The 18,550-nt window shown below is 39.7% G+C and overlaps 1 protein-coding gene across 1 annotated transcript in view; it reads left to right on the top strand.

Annotated features, from left to right (window-relative positions):
- BTBD8 (BTB domain containing 8) overlaps positions 1–18,550 on the top strand; it is a 159,779-nt gene that overhangs the window by 84,248 nt on the left and 56,981 nt on the right. The gene's annotated exons all lie outside the window — the stretch shown is intronic.

Below are 18,550 nucleotides of genomic sequence, written 5' to 3'. Positions count from 1 at the left end.
CCCCCTCCCTTGTTATTCCCCTCTTTTTATTTTTAAAGGCCTAATGAGTTCCTTCCCCCTTCTTCTCCCCTCCCTTTTTTGACCTCCCCACTCCCCTGCTCCCCTTGGTTTATCCCTTCTGACTTTCTCAGTAGGGTTAAATAAGAGTTTTTTATCCCAATAGATAATATAGCTACTCTTCCCTCTCCGGGTTGATTACACTGAGAGTAAGGTTTAAATATTACCTCTTAATGCTCTCTTCCTATCCTTCTTATAATAGTATTTGTCCCCTCCCCTTCCCATGCCCTCTTTGTGTGTAATAGAATATCCTATTTTTCTTATTCACTCAAGTTTCTCTTGGTGTCCCCCACTAGTCACCCCCCTCTTTCCCACCCCCCATGTCATCTTAGACCATTAGTATTCTGTCCTCTCCCTATGAATTATTCTTCTGATTGCTGTAATAGTGAATACTATAATAGTGAATAGGGTTATAGCATTTCTTCACATAGGAATACAGATAATTAGATCTTATTGAAGCCCTTAAAGAGTCAAATTTAAAAAATTATGAGTTTTCTTTCTTTCCTCTCTGTTTCTTATTTACTTTTTCATGTTTCTCTTGATTTTTGTGGTTGGATATCAAACTTTCCATTTAGTCCTGGTCTTTTTGTGCAAATACTTGGAAATCTTCAATTTTGTTGAATGCCCATACTTTCCCCTGGAAGTATGTCGTCAGTTTTGATGGGTAGTTGATCTGTGGTTGAAGTCCCAACTCTCTTGCCTTTCTGAATATCATATTCCAAGCCTTGCGGTCTTTTAGCGTGGAGGCTGCCAGATCCTGTGTGATCCTGATTGGTGCTCCTTGATATTTCAATTTTCTCTTTCTGGCTTCTTGTAAGACTTTCTTTTATTTGAAAGCTCTTGAATTTGGCTATTATATTCCTGGGTGTTGCCCTTTCTAGGTCTAGTGTAGAGGGTGATCTATGGATCCTTTCAGTGTCTATATTGCCCTCTTGTTGTAAAATTTCAGGGCAATTTTTCTGAATAATTTCTTTTAGTATGGAGTCCAAGTTTCTATTAATTTCTGCTTTTTCTGGAAGACCAATGATTCTCAAATTGTCTCTTCTAGACCGGTTTTCTTGGTCTGTCACTTTCTCATTGAGATATTTCATGTTTCCTTCTATTTTTTCAGTCTTTTGACTTTGTTTTATTTGTTCTTGTTGTCTTGAGAGATCATTAGCTTCTAATTCCTCAATTCTAGCCTTTAGGGACTGGTTTTCGGCTATGATCTTTTGGTTTTCCTTTTCAATCTGGTCATTTCTGGCGTTCAATTTGCTTATCAGTTCATTTGATTTCTGAGCCTCACTTTCCAATTGCAAATTTCTGCCTTTTAAACTGTTATTTTCTTGCCAGATCTCTTCCATCTTTTTCATCATCTCCAATTTGAACTCTTCAATAGCTTGTGATCAGTTTTCATTGTTTTGGGAAGGTTTGGATATGATTACTTGTTTGTCCTCCTCTGTTGTCTGGATTTTCTCTGTGTAAATGTTGTTTAGTGTTCCAGAGTTCTTCTTGATAATCTTTCTCCTCTGGGCTTCCCGATTTTGGCTTGCCATTATTGTTAGCCCAGCGCCTTCTGCGCTTTATTTCTCACACTTAGGGTCTGTTTGTGCTGTCTGGGCTCCCGAGGTCTCAGGTCCCGTTGTTCTCAGGGTCGAGCCTCCTGGTCGTCCCTGGTCTGCCCCTCTGCCCGAAGCTCCTTCAGCAGTCTCAGGGCACTGCTTCCACAGCCGTGCTCCTGTCTGCACAGGGTCCCCACTCACAGCTCAAGCCTGTGCTCAAGATCTTTGTCCGCGCCTAGGGCACTGCCTTCACCTGCACAGACGCTCGGGAAAGTCTGTGCACGTTCTTTAGCCTCTTGGGGTCCTAAGTCTTGCTGCTCTCAGGAACAAGCCCTGGAGCTGCTAGTGACTTAATGGGTGCCCCAAACCTGCTTTAACTCTTGTGCACTGGCCTCTGAGCTGTACGTGGTGTGGGGGGTGGGGGAGGTGCTTCTTCCTCTCGCGTTTTAGTGAGAACTGTTTCACCCCTTTATAGAGTGGAAATGCCCCGATTCCACGTACCTACAATGCTGCGCCCTGTTGTGGGGTCCCTTCGTTCGTCTGGATTCGTTTTTATGTCCCCTTCAGGAGTCCTGTATGCTTCGGTTAGGAGAGATCAAGCTGCTGCTCCTTACTCTGCCGCTATCTTAACCGGAAGTCTATCCCATAAATTTTGATAACTTCTCCCTCCTTGTCGTCCTCTTCAGTGAAATCAGTAATTTGTTTCTGTGATTTGTTTTTCAACCCACCAATTTTGGAGAATTAGATTGTTTAATTTCCAATTAATTTTTTAATTTACCTCTCCATGAATCCTTACTAATTATAATTTTTTGCATTATAATCAGAAAAAGTATTATTTCTGCTTTTCTACATTTGTTTGTGATGTTTTATGCCCTAGTTTATGGTCAGTCTTTGTATATATGTACCATGTGCTGCTGAAAAGAAGGTACATTTCTTTTTATCACTCTTCACTTTTCTCCAGATATCTATTAACTCTAATTTTTCTAAATTTCATTCACTTCTCTTACTTCTTTCTTATTTATTTTTTGGTTCCTTTTATCCAGATCTGACTTTGGTAATTTGATGTCTCCCACTAGTATAGTTTTACTATTTATTTCCTCTTTAAGTTCCAATAGTTTCTCCTTTAATAATCTGGTTGCTATACCATTTGGTGCATACATGTTGAGTACTGTTAGATTAAAATTAATAATTACAGGTTCTTATTTTCCATAGAGTTTATTAATAATCACTTGAAATAGAGAAAACATATATAGAGAGATTTAAGGTTAATCTAACCTAACTCTGACCATGGTTCTCCACATGGCTGGCTGACTCAGCCATGGTGCTCCACTGCCACCTCCAAGGGAATAGAGACCCTGGGCATGTCTCACTCCACACCTTTATCCTTTCTCTTGCATCCGGACCCGTAACCTTTAGTTCTGGCTCATGTTTCTAGGACTGTTCACCTGTGACCTGTTTAGAGAGTTCACGTGACAACCAGCCATGAAGCAAAGTCGAGATGAGCTGGGGGGAGGAGCAGATAATATCTACACAACTCTTACCCACCCCCCCTCCATGATTCTATTGGGAGATGAGCATGTTGAAATCTCCCATATTTACATGTCTAGTCTCCTCAATGAGTCATTTCACATAACCAGCTTATACTTCTAAAGATTCTTCTGACTAAAGGCAAATAACATATTACACTTTACAAATGGGAAATTACAACAATTGGGGAATAAGAAAGAAAACAAAAAATTATTGAGAAGACGCATTGACAAAACGCCAATTTGGGGGCATTCCCCTTTGGCATAAGAGTTTACATTCAGAATAAGTATGTTCGAACCCCCTTCAGTTCAGTTCATTATATCCCAAACTTCATTCTGGATCTTTTGATGCAGTGTGGTTTCCACAGGCATCCTTATGGCACCTTCTCCAAAAAGATCCGCTTTCTTGTTTTGGGGTATTGGCGAGTTTCTTTTCCTGAAATTTCTCCAAAAGATTTTAAACCTTGGATTTTAGGATAATTACACAATCCCTCCTGAGGAGGGTATTGACCAACACCAGAATCACCCCAGGATACATGGCCAAGTTATGAGTATATGAATTGTGAAGAGTGAATCAACTCTCTTTGTTTATCAATCAGCAACTTTTAAGTTAACCAATAAAAAATTCAAATACCCCTACTTTGTACCATACCAGTCACTAAGTATGAGAGTTCAGAAGTCACTTGCTAGAGTGGGTGATAATTCCAAAGGCCACTGCCCACCCCCTGAGCAGTGCTAGGCAAATTGAAAGACTTGGATTGGTTCCCATAAAGTGGGGGACCTACAGGAAGTGTTGTCGAGAAAACTGCTTTAAAAAGTCCAATTTGAGGATTCACTCACTGCAGTGATGAGTTGAACTGGAGGAGGAGACTGTTTCCATGGATCCTGTATCAGCTTGAAGTGGTCAGTGGAGTTGATTCCTTCCTTGGTTCTTTGGTGAGAAGACCCTCTCTGCTTTTTGATGCTTTGGTGGGATACTCCATTGTGAATTCTGATGAGATTCTTGGTGTTTTAGCCTTGTGTGCACTGAAGGTTCTCAGTGACTTCTTTAGCATCTTCTGGCTTTTCAGATTTCAGCTTCCTAATTAGGACTTTGGATTCTGGTGAGATTTGTCTTCAGATTTGTATTTGCGGTCTGGAGACATTAGGATTAAAATTAGGATATTTTGTAGCTAGGCAGTACTTTCTGTCTCTTTATCCACATTTTTCCACTTTCACTCTTCCCACCTCTTTGTAAATAAAGCTGCTAACAGTCATTTTGACTTAAGCTGTAATATTTTTAAAGTGGCAACCATGATATTACTTTAGAATTCTCATATTTAGCATAAAATCTCAATTTAAATTCTTACAGAATCAAATGTCAAAAGAAGCCAATAATCATAAAAATAACCCAAATAAAAGAGCAAAAATTAAATTATTTGTAAAAATAAAATATCAAAATTTTATTTACATAAAATTATGAGTAAAAAAGAATAAACCTGTAACAGGTCCTTGAATCACCAGCAAGGCCCAATTAAAGTGATTTATGTCCCACAGGCCTGTAGGATAATTACAGCAGCATAGCATTTTACCCATTGGTAGCCAAGACTACAGAAAATTGCCAAACTATGAGAGAGAAGGGACTAGATTTTGAGGTAAGAGGGAAGGACGATTCCTTGTTGTGATTTTACCTTCAATCTCAGGGATAGGGGAGCCAAAATGAAAGCCAAACCAAGGTACTTGTCAGAAATCTAGCACGAAGGAGTCCTGCATCTGCAGTTGTCTAACAGCCACTTCCTCGAACCTCAAAATGAGTCTTCTGTCTTGGCACAGATTCTCATCAATACCACAGGGATTGTTGGTCTGCTTGACCTTGTGCTTCTTGGCACTGTGCAGTGGCTCTTTTGTCATCCCTTCTTCTGAAATCAGATGCAATTATTAGTAAAGGTTCCCTAATAATGGGACAAAAGGTCCCACAATCAATAACAGGTTTCCATAGTCTAAAGCTTTTCAGTATGCATTGATGTTAAGACTAATAGATAGTGTATACTTATCCTTCAAGATCAAAAACATTAATGCTGATTTCATATACGTCAAGTAAAAAAAATAAGAAAAAATCAAATATCCTATTGCAAACATAAAGAAAAACAATAATCATAATTAAAAATTCATAAATTCACAGTTCACATTCCATGTGACAATGTGTTAGCCAAGCAGAGGCACAAAACAAAGGTTTCTCACTCAAAAATGAGTTTGATTTCTTTTTTAATTTGGTCATGATCCACAGTGTGTATGTACATGATTTTTTTCACCAGGTAACAACTTTTAAAAAATAGTAGTTCAACAACTAATGCAAATTCTAAGAAGTACTAAAAACCTCCAAATCACAAGAGCCCATTTTATGACAATTGCAAACAAACTCGTTCCTTGCAGCCATGAGAGGTTCCATCAGCTATTATTAGGATTCTAATGAGTCTCTATATCCACTTGCTGTGTGTAATTTAAAAACCTTTGAAGCTCATGGATATCTGTCACAAGTTCTCCAAATCTACCCAATCTTTCAACCTCAACTAAAGTATTTCTAACCTACTTTATTATTGCCATAATTCCAAAATTTGGCTGGAGAGCCCAGAATAACTTCTGTATTGCTGATCAAGACCTTTTTGGTCTGAAATGTCACCAAAAATCTACATTTCTGGTGGAAGAGTAGAGTAAGCTGAAGAGTTACAAATATAAAACTGTCTCAAAGTCACTAAGCCCCATGGGAAATCCTCCCTCCTCCTGGATGAGACTGTAACAGCCGTAAAAGGCATGTAATTGTCTGATTCATTGCAATGTGGAGGTAAAGAATACAATAGTGAAAATCACTTTTGATGTCTCATCCATTCCATTTTATAAATGTGGAGGTGGGGAATACAGTAGTGCAACCATGTACTTACTTACCAAATGGACTCTTTCCTCTTGTTACACACAAGTCAAAGGTAAGCAAATGTCAGAGATAATGATACTCCTACATATCTGAAAACCACTTCTGAAGACCCATTAAAATCAATTTAGATTTTTTAGCTCATTAAATTCTTCAAAGGTAACTGATACTGGCTATAATCATTTTGATGGAGTCCACCCATCATCATCAATATAACAATTAACCAAGGTAAAAAGGAGCAAATGGTCTTTTAGGCAACATGTCATCTCCTTGTATTGCAAGCTGTGGTAATGTCTCATTGCTGTGGGCTGGAATTGTTGCCCATGACACACCCATGATCCATAAGGACCTAAGGCTTTGCCTTGGAAAAAAGTTTGTCCAACTTATCTATGTTCTTTTATAATGGTGTTATCTCTAAGTCCAGTCATAAGGGGATACAAATAAAGATAATGTAAGAGAACATATAGCTAATAGCCAAAACACAGTAACTGAAAGTGACATAGTATAACAGAATATCATAGATTAGATTAATATGTGAACTCAAAAACAAAATTAAATCTTAAAACAATCAGCAAATACAATATATTTGACAGGATACTGTCACTCAGTGTCAATACAAGTTACCCATGTGAGTAATGAATCCAAGAGTCCTTTTTTCCAATTTTGAAAACTTATGGAGTGGTTAAGAATACTTGAAAAGGACCTTCCCAGTGTGTAAATAGAATGAAAATATTACTTTAAAACGTTGTACAACCCTTAACCCAGCCACCTTACTTCCAGATTTACCAGTTTCGGAAGAACCTTTACATAATTGTGAAACACTAGTGTCCATGGCTGAAAAGCCTCGAGACGATCTCCTGGACACTCCTTTAGAGAATCCTGATCTAGTTTTATTTACTGATGGCTCTTCATTTATGAGGGATGGCATACGCTACACTGGAGCTGCTGTAGTTACAGAATTTAACACTGTATGGTCAGCTTCACTGCCCTCAAATCTAAGTGCTCAAGCCGCAGAACTCATAGCTCTAAAACATGCATGTATAATTGCCAAAGATAAAAAGGCTACAATTTATACGGATTCTCGATATGCATTTGGAATATGTCATGCAGTGGGTATGTTATGGCTCCAGAGAGGATTTTTAACCTCAGCTGGAAAATCTATAGCTAATGCAAAAATTATTAATGAAGTTCTTTCTGCTCTCCAGCTACCAAAAGCCCTAGCTGTGGTTCACTGCTCTGCTCATACAGGTGGCACTGACCCTGTCTCTAAGGGAAATAATCGGGCAGATATTGCTGCAAAGCTAGCAGCAATAGAAGGGCCTGAATTAATTTTAACATTAACAACCACTGATGACTTAAATTTATCACTTTCCTATGATGAGAAGGAAATAACAAAATGGAAGCAGAAATTTAAAGCCAAACAGATAAATGGAGTATGGGTGTCCTCTGAAGGAAAACCCCTGCTCCCTAGACACTTTTATCGCCAAATTTGCCAATCTATTCATAAAAATGGTCATTTTGGTACCCAGGGCATCGTGGACTCTGTTAAGAGAGTATGGATAGCTCCGGGCATAACCACTATAGCCTCTAAAGTGTGTGCAGCTTGCCCTACTTGCCAAGCATATAACCAACACGCCTTTCGTGGCAAGGCTTTTGGTGGGCGTCCATTGGCTTACACACCTTTTGAGCACCTACAAATTGATTTCATAACAATGCCAAAGGCTGGACAATATAAATTCTGTCTGGTCATAGTGGATCAACTGACCAGGTGGCCGGAAGCATTCCCTACTGCCCGAGCCACGTCAGCCTTTGTTGCCAAGGTGCTTTTAAAAGAAATTATTCCTCGTTTTGGTCTGCCTGCACGTATTGACTCGGACAGAGGGAGTCACTTTACTGATTCAGTTTTATCTGAAATATATTCATGCCTGGGGATAACTCCAAAATTCCATGTACCATATCACCCCCAGAGCTCAGGCCAAGTTGAACGGATGAACAGAGAACTTAAAACCATGATTGGCAAATTATGTACTGAGACACATCTAAAATGGCCTGAAATTCTCCCTCTAGCTCTATTTTATCTTAGAAGCAGACCTAGGGGAGATCTACACATCTCACCATATGAGATGCTTTTTGGACATCCTCCTATACAGGCTAAACCTTTTTCTCCTGCATATACATCACTATTAGGAGGAGATACTTCTATTGCTTCCTATATACAGGAATTGCAACACAGACTGCGTGAACTCCATGAATCTGGAACTGCAGTACAAGCAGGACCAATAGACTTTTCACTTCACGACCTGAATCCAGGAGACAAAGTGTATATAAAGAACTTCCAGCGCACGGGGGCAACCCAGCCTTCGTGGGATGGGCCGTTTGAAATTTTAATAACCACCCCAACAGCTATAAAGATCGGAGAAAAGGACTCTTGGATTCATTGCTCACATGTAAAGAGGGCATCTTCTATTGAACCTGATTGACTGTTTCCTGTTACCTGCATTGGAGATAACAGTTCATGGACTCATGGATGTTAATTTGGAATCATTGGTTTGTCTTGATTCTTTCCCTGATTTTATTCTAATTTCTTATTGATTTCTTAATATCTTTTAATAGAATAATTGATATTTTTTTTTGTCTTTTTTCTCATTTTCTTGTACTTGAGTACATATAATCACTTAATTTTTTCATTTTTGCAATGCTATAATTTTAATATATATATAATTGCTGTAATATTAAGGCTTACTCACAAGGTTTAGACTCCAAGAACTTGCCATATATTGTTAAATGTTATGGGACTGTGATTAATGCTTCTATCTAATTCCAGGAGAAGGGAACACATGAGCCATTAATGGTGCTAAGGAAAGCACAAGGTCATGAAGACCGACCGACAAATCCAATGGGATTTCTGAGAACATCTGCACAGTGCCAAGGAGCACAAGGTTAAAGAGATCATACATATACAGGTGGGATTGAGGTACTCCCACGCCAACACTGAGGACTTGAACTCAGTGTAAGAATCGAAGCTGCGACGCTTAACATATGTTAAGACGTAGGACTCTCCGAACTACACTGCCAGTCAGGTACCACAGGTTGGCTATTATCTGGCTCACCCATATATTCCTGAGAGTAAAGGGAATGACAGACGCTTCCCTTGCATTTAAATCTGGTCCTTTTTTCTCTCTTATAGAATGGCAACTTCCTGTAGTCTTAGCTGCAAATGGGTAAGTGCAGTATTACTGCATTGTATCCTACAGACTAGTAGGATGGAAATTATAATTGATGAGACCCTAATACAAGGGCCTGTTATTTTGTTTTCTTCAAAAATTTTTTATGTACATAACTTTGATATTTTGATTTTGATTTTAATACCTTTCTTTTTCAAAAGCTTCAATTTTCTATTTGATTTTTATATTTTTTCTTTTTTCTTTTGAATTGACTCATGCAACCCCATGACTCAACTGTATATATTGAGCTGATCTGGGTATTTCTTTCTAAATACCCACGTCAGGGGGGATTGTATTTTTATAAAATCCAAGATTAATCGTATTTTTATTATATCCAAGATTTAATTTTTGGTTTTGTTTGAGAAAATTCTCAGGGAAAGAAACTTGCTGATTCCTTAAATCCAGAGAATGAACTGTTTGCAGAGAGATGCCTGAAGAACCTACGTTTAATCAAGAGATCCAGAATGAACTTTGGGTTACAATTGATTGAACTGATGGGGTTTTGTTGCATCAAGTGATCCAGAACGAACTTTGGGTACTAATGAATGGACTGATGGGGTTTTTGGACAGTTACCTTAATTGTACATGTTATGCTGATTGGGGACTGCCCCCAATTGGTTTCTTGTCAACGCGCTTAGCAAAACATTGGTTTTGCTTTCTCTCTTTCCCATTTCCCTCTTATCTCTAACTATAGTAGTTAGAAGGACCTTTGTGGTAGAAGATGTTTGTGTAACATGATCACTTGGGGTGACTAGGCACCCAATGATCATCAGGGGGGATTGTGTAAATAGAATAGCCAGATCCTATTAATAGTCAAAAATCTACTCGACCTAGGCGTGCTAATGATGTCACTCCCACCTCCCTTAGTGGGGAGGGGAGANACGTTTTTTAAAATGTAATTTCGTGAGAGCCATACAGTGCTCACAGTATGCGCTCCTGTAACAGCACCTGAAAAAAAATTGACTTTATGGCTCCTGCAGAAAGACCCATATCTGGCCCTCAAAAGAGCCAGATATGGCTCCAGAGCCATGCATTACCGCCCCCGCCCTAGAGGGAATAGGCCTTCATTTGAATTGTCTGTGATAACTGCTGTTTGGCATGTTGTCTGGGTTGCAGTGGAGTGGGTTGTAGTTTGGATTGTTTAGGTTGTAGTGGAATGAGAATGGGGAAAGGGGAGGAATAGGTGAGCAGAGAGGGAGGTGATTGGTCAGGGGGTGGGGAGAGAGGGCAAAAGAATCAGGGGTGGGGGTGGGACACTGGGGTAGAGAGGAAGGGGATGGGGCGGCTGGGTGGAGAGGAGCTGGGAGTTGGGTGGAGGAGAGGAGTGGGGGTGGGACTGGGGGTGAGGCTAGGGGTGGGGAGAAGATAGAGGTTGGAGGCTGGGAAGAGAGGAGGAGCAAGGAAGAATTGTGTACGGGTAGGGCTGGGGGGAAGAGGAGGAGGAGAGAGGATAGACTGATCATGGATGGGGGCAGGGAGGAGAACGTGAGACATAGTAGGATGGGTGGGATTGAGAGAAGACAGGATGAGTGAGTTTGGTCAGGGGAAGGAGGGCAGGGAAAGGAATGACCAAGAGAATGTGGAGTAGGATGGTTCAGGTAGGAATAGGGAAGGTGGGAGAGGACTGGTAGTGGGGAAGAAGAAACTCTCAGGGTTAAGGGTAGTGGGACTGAGTCAGATGGTAAGTGAGGTTAGAGAGGTGGATTGGGAGGAAAGGAGATGGGAGGAGTGAGGGATGAACAGGGTCTGACAGGGGAGGGGCAAAAGGGGTCAAATCTTGGTTTGGGTCAGTAGGAGGAGAAACTTCCTCACAGTCCAGGTGGGCAGATGATAGGGTGTTTTTCTTTTTAGATATCATTTGGGGTTTAGGAAGAGGAACTGAAGGAGTTAAGCCAGAATGTTCTGAATCCCAAGAAAGAAAGGCCTCTTCGATGGAGCTCAATGAGGGACTGGGCATGGCTGACATATGCCCATAGGAGCCAGTATTTATAATCTTTGGAATATTTGTCAATTATGGCCCCTTCTTGTAATAGTATTCTTCCTCCTCTCCACACACCCCCTGAGCCTTTTTATGTGGTATGTTTTACCTCTTCCTTTGCATTTCTCTTAGTACAATCCTCTTTTATTTCCCCAATTTTTAAAAATATATCATGCTAAACAGCTTAATACCACACCCTCTGCTTATGTATATTTCTTATATCTACTATGATAATGAAAACAATTTTTATGAGTTACAGATATCATTTTTATGGAATATAATCAATTTGACCTTATTGACGCTCATAAGTTTTTCCTCTTATTTACTTTTTTATGGTAGTCTTGAATTTTGTATTTGGACCTCAAATTTTCTGTTTAATTCTGGTCTTTTCTTCAGGAATGCTTGGAAATCTTCTATTTTATTTAATGCCCATACTTTCCCCTGAAAGTATATAGTCAATTGTCATGGGTAGGTGGTTCTTGGTTGTAGACCCAGTTCTCTTGCCTTCCGAAATATATTCCATGTCTTGTGGTCCTTCAGTGTGGAATCTATCAGATCCTGTGTAATTCTGCCTGGGGCTCCATGATATCTGAATTGTTTCTTTCTGGTCCCTTGCAGTATTTTCTCCTTGGCCTGGAAGCTTTTAAATTTGGCTATAACATTCCTGGGAGTTGCTATTTGGGAATTTAAAGTAGGGGGTGATCTGTGAATTCTTTCAACGTCTATTTTGCCCTCATGTTCAAGAGTATCGGGGCAGTTTTCTTGTATAATTTCTTGTAATATGATATCTAGTCTTTTTTATTTTTATTTATTTATTTTGGGGTTGGAGTCATAGCTTTCAGGTAGTCCAGTAATTCTAAAAATGGTCTCTCCTGGATCTATCTTCCAGGTCATTTTTTTTTTTTTGGCGAGAAATTTCATGTTTCCTTCTATTTTTTCCTTCTTTTTATTTTGTTTTATTATATCTTGATGTCTTATGAAATCATTAGCTTCTGCCTGCCCAATTCTCATATTTAAAGACTGATTTTCATCCATGATCTTTTGATTCTCCTTTTCAATTTGGTATATTTTGCTTTTCATGGCACTTTTTGTCACTGGACTTCTTTGCCTGTTCTTCTAACAGGCCAATTCTGGTTTTTAATGTATTTATTACTTTATTTGATTTCTGCATCTCTTTGCATTTGGGCAATTTTGTCTTTTAAGCTGTTATTTTCTTTTTGTATTACTTTCATTTCTTTTTCCCACTTTTCTCCCCATTTTTCATCTATCTATCTTACTTGGTTCTTTAACTCCCTTTTGAGTTCCTCCAGAGCTTGTGACTAGTTTCCTTTTTTTTTTTTTTTTTTTTTTGGAGAGTTTGCATGTGTTTGTTTCTCAGTGTTTCCTGTTGCTTCTGTGTTTTGCTCTTTTTCTCTGTAGAAATTTTCCAGGGTCAAGAGCTTTTTTTGCTGCTTTTTACTCATTTTCCCACTGGAGGACTGGAAGTCCTACAGGTTGCTGGTCATTTCTGTCTTAGCTTCTGTCTCAAAGGACTTTGCCTTGGGGCTATCTTCCCTTCCTGTCAGAGGCCTGAGTGAGCCCAGTACTATACAGCTTTGACCCTCACTTCCAGAGCCAATTTCCAGGGTAGGTCTGTAGTATGATTTTTTTTGTAGGTGTAGCAAGCAGACTTTGAAGTTTTGCCCTGAAGCTATCATCTACCTCTGCCTCTGCTGCTGCCTTGTGAGGCCAGTGCTATGGAGCTCTGATCCTCACCTCCAGGGCTGGGGATTTCCAGGTGGTGTAGTCTGTGATGTAGCAAGCTTTGCAGTGTTATGCTCTAAACCTATCTTCCCTGTCCCTGCTGCTACTGCCTCTACTGCGTTGCTGCCTCCACTGTTGGGAGTGAGTCCAGTGCTATGAAGCTTCAAGATTCACTGTGAGGGCTTAGAGCCTCCAGGGGTAGGTCTGTGGTGCTTTTTCTTTAGTGTAGCCAGCCCTCCAGAATTCAGAGATTGCCCTGGTCCTGGCTTTGACTCTGGTGTGGTAGGTAGGGGTGAAGGGTGGTCAACCTGCACTTTATCTTGTGCAGTTTTGCACTTATAAAGTGGAAATCCCCTCTCACTGCCTCCCTTTCACCCTGTGTTCAATGGAAGAGCCCCTTTACTCATCCTGCTTTGACTTTTGTCCTTTTGAGATGCTTTGTAATGATCACTTTAGAAGGAAATTCAGAGCAGCTTTAGAATTTCCCTACTACTTTGTTGCCATCTTGGCTCTGTCTTCTGTCAAAAATTTTAGAACCAAATTCATTGTACAAGTGATAAAATATTATTACTTCAAATTCTGAACTTATTCCTTTAACCTGCTTCTGTTCTATTTGTATATATCTTACCATATTCTGTGCTTAATTTTACCTGGTTCAAGTCATTTTGAAAGTAGACAGGATACAAGAATTAACCATATGAACTTGCGAATGATTTCAAGTAGGTAGAAATTTTAGTTGTCTAGCTATTTTTTTAAACCCTTACCTTCCATCTTGGAATCAATACTGTGTATTGGTTCCAAGGCAAAAAAGAGTGGTAAGGGCTAGGCAATGAGGGTTAAGTGACTTGCCCAGGGTCACGCAACTAGGAAGTGTCTGAGACCAGATTTAAACCCAGGACCTTCCGTCTCTAGTCCTGGCTCTCAATCCACTGAGCCACTCAGCTGCCCCCTAATTTCACTCATTTCCAAGAATGTTGATTAATCATTTTGTAGTTTTCTGCTTTTTGACAAAAAATTAAGGATAACTTTATTGGTTTCCTGAGTGGAGGAAGAATGAGATATACCTGATTTGAATGATCAGTATCATAGCATGATTCAGTATCATAAAAATTCTACTTAAAGAAACTTGTATTTGAATGGCTTACAAATAAAATTAAAATTTAATTTTAAGTTATAATCAATTAAAATATGACTTTTTTTTGGTCTTTTTCTTGAGCTGCCTCATTTTTTTTCCTTGAAAAAAAGGACAAACCATCACTATTAAAATGAAGTATATTCCTTGCCTGTCTCTTTTGCTTGTCACTGGATATTTGGATTACTTTATTCGAGGCCATAAAAATGTGTAGCTAGATAGGGAGAAAAAATGTAGCATCCAAGAAGGATTGGTAGGCTGTAAGATCTAGGCAGAACCAGGATCGGGTCCATTCAACCTGTACCTCTATACTAGGAGGATCAAATTAACATGGAGTTTAGGACCTGTCCTTCCTGACTACAGGAACAAATCTACCATCTCTTAATCATTGAGGCTCTAGGTAGCAGACCTCTAGTCACTGAGCTTCCAGAACTGCCCAAGACAAAAGAATTCCTTTTCTCCAAGAGATAATCCATTCAATGGGGCTTGGGCAATGATAACCCAAGTGAAAAATTCCACAGCTTTCTAACCAGCTATGGCTCAGACAGAAGGCTTCTTTTAGACCCACTTGGCTCAGGACCAAAGACTTTCCCCCCCCCACTCCCTTCTATTTAGGGTGGTGGTGATGATGATGATCCACTCAAATTATGATTGAACTGTGGGTAGCAAACCCTTTCTTCTCCTAATCAGTGTGATTAGGAATCAGAATTTGTCTAAGGCTGACTAGTAAAAACTTCCTTTCTCTTCTGTCACTCCCACATTCTTTATCCTTCCATTCACCTTATCTATATTCCTCTGTGTCCCTATTCCATTCTGCTTTCCCTTGCATTGTGACTTCTAAGACCCCTTGTCTGTTGTTAACAAAGTGCACTTCATATTAGTGTTCTTTCTTTTAAAACACCTTCCATCTCCTTGAAATCATAGAAACCTGGTTCTCTACAAAAGACCTCCATCTCCCCTTCATTCTCCCTAATTTTGACTTTGCTGATTTCCCACAACCAGTATATACTCTCCTGGGCAGGGGGGACAAGTAGACTTACTCTTTCCTCCCTACTGCCACTTCTCTACCCTCACTCAATAACTTTTTTTCCCAGGTTCACTATATCACCTTATTTAGATCCTGAAGAGTTATCAATGAAGGTTCATAAGGTGTTCTCCCTGTTTATTACCTGACTTGTATTTTTCCTATTTAATCCAACTTGCCCTTTTGCCACAATTCAAAATCTCTGAAATTCCTTGAACTGGCCCTAAGTCTCTGTCCTCCTGTCTTTTCCTTGCTATGACCCTTGCCATGGTCTAGTTTCCTCCCTTCTAAGTCTTATTGCTATAGTTAACTAATCCAACTCTACATTGTCCTGTTCCTCTGAATTCCTTGGCCCTTTGTCCAGTCATGACTCCTAACCCCCAACTATGAATTTCCCTGCCATGTGCTGCCTTTGCTCCTATTTATAAGCTACTAAACACAGATGAAGGAACTTGTACAACTGTCATACTGTGTCTACGGCAAATTAAATTTCAGTCAGTCCTTAGTGCTGTCTGCAGTCAACCCCTTTTGGTTCCTTCTTGGTTGACCCTCTTTATGTGTTCCCCTTTCCTTATCTCCTCCAGGCCCTTAACCTACAGCTGATCATTAGAGTACTTGGACTTTCACTTAATTGGAAAAATTAAGTCTATCCATCAGGAACTTCTTCTCACCCTAGTGGAGGTGCTTCAGATCTTCTGAGTATCATGTCCCACTCTTCATCCTTTGCTCCATACTGTTGTCTTTAAAAATGATAAGGGCCGAGATTAAAAGGGAGAATAGTATTTTAATAAAAGCCATGCTGATAGAGATAAAAATCATTAGACCACGCGCCTGTAAGTATTCAAACTGCCGCCTCAGCCATTTTATCTTTCATATCTTCACATGCCCAGGTAGCTAAAGAGAAAGTTCGAAGTCACTTCCCCCTATTTAAAGCCGTCCCTCACCTTGAATAAGTAATCCAAAACAGGAAACCCGTTGGGGATCACGGGAAATGTAGTTCCAAGTATCCCAAGTGATTTTAAATAACACAATACCAAAAGGCTTCCCTCTCATCTACTTTATCAAAGCATCCTGTCCAATCAGTTAAACATTTAACAATGCTCTTAATTCCTCAATTAAGTGTTTTGTGTTGTTGGTTCTCATCCTTCTTGGCCTTTACATTGCCTGATGTCACTGAACTTCTTCCAAAACACACTATTCTGCTCTCTGCTGGTCTTCTCTTTCCTCTTCCTTCATCTTAACACATTTTTGGTCATTACCTGAGTGCCCCCTCAGCACCTTAAACTTAGCCAAAACAGAATTTATAATCTCTGTTCTGCTCTAGAATTCCATCCCCAAATAACCCTTTCCCTAAATTGCTGGTTTCTGTTGAAAGCACTGACATCCTTTTAGACTCTAAGGGTCACAGCCTCAGAGCCATTGCCGCTCCCTGGGGTGCTTTTGTCACCCATGTTCTTCCACGACCTCTCTGTTCTCTGCCCCTTCTTTGTTCACACAGCCCCTGTCTAGTTCAGGCTTTCATTGCCTCTTGTCTAAACTATCACCACAGCCCTCTAAGTGGTCACCCTTCCCTCTTTTCACCCCTCTCTAATCAAGAACAAAAACAAAACATAAAGGGACTCTTGTTATTTCCTTATTTTTGGAAAAGCAGACCTCTCCCAATGTAGCACAATCTGCACCAGCTTTTTGGCTGCCTTGTCACACTGCTGCCTTCTGTAGAACTTGTGGTCCATCAGAGCCCCTCGGCTGTTTTTTCAGACAGATGGCTGGGGATCTATTCAGATCGTTCTCATTCTGTTTGTGAAGATGATTTGTTTAACTTAAGTATATGACATCACATTTCTCTCTGAGGACTTTTGCCTTGGTTACTTTGGTTCAGTGTCTGTACCCCAGAGGTGAAAAACATGGCCTACATGCAACTCGCAACACTCCCGATGGCAGGCCAAGCCATATTCAGTTGTAATTAGGAAATACTTAACAATATAAATAAAAATACAATAAATCATAACATATAAATGCATAATAGTCATAGAAAATGCTCTGAGGTCAGCTGAGAGGGTAACTTTTTCAGATGTAGAGCCATCAGCATGATATAGTAGATAGCTGTGCTTTCCTCCTCCCCTTTAGGGTTTGAATGATATACTGTGTGCTCCTGTCCACCGAAAGCTTTGAAGCTTTACGATAATCCAGAACTAATCACAAAATAAATATTCGCATGCCACAAGGACTGGGTTATGGGTATTGTTTTCTTTAGATTGAGGGGTACAGCAGAAGGCAAAAGAGACCAATGAGGGTCACATTTGAAGATTACCTTTCAAGAATTGGGCATTTTTTCCCTTTCTTTCCAATTTTAAATCTATTCCCCCCCCAAAAAAAAGGAATTAGGTTCCCACAAAAGAAGATTATTATCCTACTATAATGATCATTGTAGAACTCGAAGAGAAAGTGGGAAGAACTATAATGATGGAGTTGGGGTGGGCATTTGTTTAATGATTACTGCCTCTAATAGTGATTTATGGGAGGGGGAGAGAGAGAGAGAGAGAGAGAGAGAGAGAGAGAGAGAGAGAGAGAGNAGAGAGAGAGAGAGAGAGAGAGAGAGAGAGAGAGAGAGAGAGAGAGAGAGAGAGAGAATGAATAGTGTGTATTTGTGTTAAACTAACCAGTACAGGGTGTTTTAAGTTACTCCCACACTTGTCTTACACTTTAAACAAATAAACTTTAATTCAATTTTGTATTGTTTTAAGAGAAGCAATGTGATATAATAATAGGTAGAGAGCCAAACTCAGGAAGACCTGGGTTTCAGTTTCATTTTGGCATGTGTGAACCATGTGATTTTGATCAAGTCCCTCAGCACCCTAAATGCAGAGGAATTCCCAGAGTTATATGTACACTGAGGAAACACGAGGCCAGTCCAAAAAGTCATGTCATATTCATAGTGGGGGGAGTTATTCTAGAACCAAATTCTAGAACCAAACTCACAACACCTTCAGAAGTGAGTCAGAAATAGATGACCATATACAAGAGCCCTTCCAGTAACAGTTGTGTAAAGAGACATATCAAAAGAAGAATTTTCTCTTTTTTGCAAGTAGCAGTGCTTTTTGCTGTACATCATGAAGATAATTAAATTGGACCATTGCTGTGCCTTATTAGATATGTGATTTCAAACTTACAATAAGCATAAAGCAAAGTGTAAGTTGTTTGGACAAAGGTAGCACCAAGGAGTTTACTTTCATTAGGAGTGACCTGAATTTTCAGCACTGAATTCTAAGTATGGAGGCTATTTCAGAATAGTATCACAAAACTAACCCTTAGATTTCTTGATTTTATTTAGCTTTTAATCATGCCTGAATTTCTCTGCTTACTATTTTAATTCTTTTATTTCTTTATTTCAGGTTAGTTCAGAAACTTCCATGGGGTGTG

This window comes from Gracilinanus agilis, chromosome 4 (assembly GCF_016433145.1).
Source record: "Gracilinanus agilis isolate LMUSP501 chromosome 4, AgileGrace, whole genome shotgun sequence".
Lineage (NCBI taxonomy): Eukaryota > Metazoa > Chordata > Mammalia > Didelphimorphia > Didelphidae > Gracilinanus > Gracilinanus agilis.
This window is presented reverse-complemented; position numbering and strand designations above follow the sequence as displayed.